General features: G+C 36.9%; 1 non-coding gene across 1 annotated transcript; it reads left to right on the plus strand.

The window, feature by feature from the left end:
- Positions 1–714: 714 nt before the first annotated feature.
- Positions 715–786, plus strand: TRNAW-CCA. Its single transcript has one exon. It is a non-coding gene; the product is annotated as a tRNA-Trp (tRNA).
- The last annotated feature ends 202 nt before the right edge of the window (positions 787–988 follow it).

The following is a 988-nucleotide window of genomic DNA, read 5'->3' on the forward strand; positions in this document are numbered from 1 at the left end:
CTTAGTGATGAAACAACAACAAATAACAAGTTTAATTTAAATTTAAATGGTCACATATGACTAGTGGTTGCCATCTTAGACCATATAGATTTATAGAGTGTAGGAAATATGGGAACTTCTTGATAAATTTGGAGTGATGTTCACCAATATACTTAAATTGGTGCTTTATATGCTGATTGACTATATGTGACTCTTGTTATTTCATTTTCACCACTCCCAATTTTTTTTGGCGGGGGGGGGGGCAGATTTCACTATACAAGTGCTTCAGGATTGATTCCATAATTGAATTTTCTCTCATGGTTTCATCTATGTAAGTCTGATTTAATAGAATTAAGGTAAAGCAAAGATTTTTTTTTCCTTCTGGTTCACAACAAGGATGAAAACATACAAAAACAGAGAACACTTTGTAACAATTAGTAAGCATGAACTTCAAAACCCAACCCCTATAATTATTTTTCTAAACTAATTTTTTGTGTTTGAAAGTTCAGGTTAAAAAAAAAGCTCAGGAGTCCCATGAGATATTGAAACATATGCTTTTCTTTCTATTATAATTTCTGCAAAGAAAAAATGGACAGTCTTTAAAAAATGTGGATTAACTTAAATTTTAGCTTTCTTGAATTCTACTCTGAAACTAGTAAAGGATTTTGAATAGAAACTTCATCCCATTTTCTTCATTCCAAATTATTTATCGTTAGGTATACTTTCTCTTGGGTTTCCCTGGTGGCTCAGAGGTTAAAGCGTCTGCCTCCAGTGCGGGAGACCCGGGTTCGATCCCTGGGTTGGGAAGATCCCCTGGAGAAGGAGATGGTAACCCACTCCAGTACTCTTGCCTGGAGAACCCCACGGACGGAGGAGCCTGGTGGGCTGCAGTCCACGGGGTCGTGAAGAGTCGGACACGACTGAGCGACTTCACTTTCACTTTTATACTTTCTCTTGTGCTCTTGCAGTTAAAATTTAACCTACTCATCTAACTCTTTCACTAGTGTAT

The sequence above is a fragment of the Cervus canadensis genome, chromosome 3, assembly GCF_019320065.1.
Source record: "Cervus canadensis isolate Bull #8, Minnesota chromosome 3, ASM1932006v1, whole genome shotgun sequence".
Classification (NCBI taxonomy): domain Eukaryota; kingdom Metazoa; phylum Chordata; class Mammalia; order Artiodactyla; family Cervidae; genus Cervus; species Cervus canadensis.